Here is a 1,544-nt window from a genome sequence, read left to right on the forward strand (position 1 = left end):
CGGGGAGCCGGCCGAGGACTCCGGGGCGGGGCCGAGCGTGTGGCGGGGAGGTTCCTCCTTGCCTGCCCATGTCACCCCCGTGCAGTGACCCCGGAGAACGGGGGGTGACCGCTTCTAGCTGCGCGTGCCCTTCCCCGTATCTGCTGCCACTGTGGCCCTGACAGGCGGCTACAGGTGTGACCGAACTACAAAGTCGTAGTAGGAAAAAGCCTGAAGTTTTAAATGATGTCTGCAATCCCCTTCACTGTGATAAAACCTGCCCTGAAGGTCTATTTGAGGTGGAGCCGCTGTGCCAGAATCCCTATCAGGGGCCCGTGTCACGAGGAATATGTAGGGACCTTCTGCCAGAGTCTCTGCCCGGAGATCCTGTTAGGGCAACAGTAATATTTGGTTCAGTTAGCTTCTTTGCTTCAGCTTTCAGTCACGGTGGCAGCAAGCGTTCCTTCACAGCCTGAAAAGTGGAGAAATAAAGTTGAGCCTGGAAGTTTTCAGGCTTTTGAAGAAGATTGGCAGGGGGAGGGAGGGGGTGAAAAATGTCAATTTTGAAATTTTGGTCCTGCTTGTTGGCTTAGGGTAGGTTCTTTAAGATGGATTGGGAGGCTCTCCTCCTTGTTTGTCATCAGTTTGGAGACCTTTCAATTAGGAGTGCACTGATAAAGATTTTTTGGGCCCATACTGATGGGCGATTGTTGACCAGCCCTATTGGCCGATACTAGAAGTGCACTGTTAGAGATTTTGGGAGCTGATACCAATAGCGGGGTTTTGGTTTTTTTATAAGAAGGCATATCAGCCAATACTAATCCGATTTCTGATACAGCTGTGTCCAGCTGGTAAGTCTGTTGTGGTGGAAGGGGAGTGGCGCTGGGGCAGGGTGCAGAACAGAGCTGTGGCTTGGGGGGGGAAGAGGAGGCAGCTCCTGTTGCTGCGTGTGCACCCCAGCAGGGCATGGGGGAGAGGTATGTACCCTGGATCTGTGTAGGGCAGGGCGGGGCCAGGCTTCACTCAGGGTGGGCAGCAATGGCACTGGGAGAGGGACTGTGAGATTCATACATTCATAGATGTTAGGGTCCGAAGGGACCTCAATAGATCATCGAGTCCGACCCCCTGCATAGGCAGGAAACCCTGCATAAGCAGGAAAGTGTGCTGGGTTCAGATGCCCCCAGCCAGATGCCGATCTAACCTCCTCTTGAAGATACCTAGGGTAGGGGAGAGCACCACCTCCCTTGGGAGCCCATTCCAGATTTTGGCCACTCTAACTGAAGAAGTTCTTCCTAATGTCCAGTCTAAATCTGCTCTCTGTTAGCTTATGGCCATTGTTTCTTGTAACCCCCAGGGGCGCCTTGGTGAGTAGAGCTTCACCAATTCCCTTCTGTGCCCCCATGATGAATTTATAGGCAGCCACAAGGTTGCCTCCCAACCTTCTCTTGTAGAGGCTGAAAAGGTCGAGGTGCCCTCCTTGTAGGGCTTGGCCTGCAAGCCCTTAACCAGTGAGTGACCCTCCCAGCACCACAACCCACCCTGAGCACAGTCTAGCCCAGCCTCCC

The 1,544-nt window shown here is 53.7% G+C and overlaps 1 protein-coding gene across 1 annotated transcript in view; it reads left to right on the forward strand.

The window, feature by feature from the left end:
- Positions 1 to 1,544, forward strand: part of LOC102382486 (cytochrome b-c1 complex subunit 2, mitochondrial) — a 23,665-nt gene that overhangs the window by 544 nt on the left and 21,577 nt on the right. The window lies entirely within an intron of this gene.

Source organism: Alligator sinensis, unplaced genomic scaffold, assembly GCF_000455745.1.
Source record: "Alligator sinensis unplaced genomic scaffold, ASM45574v1 scaffold330_1, whole genome shotgun sequence".
In the NCBI taxonomy this organism is placed as follows: domain Eukaryota; kingdom Metazoa; phylum Chordata; order Crocodylia; family Alligatoridae; genus Alligator; species Alligator sinensis.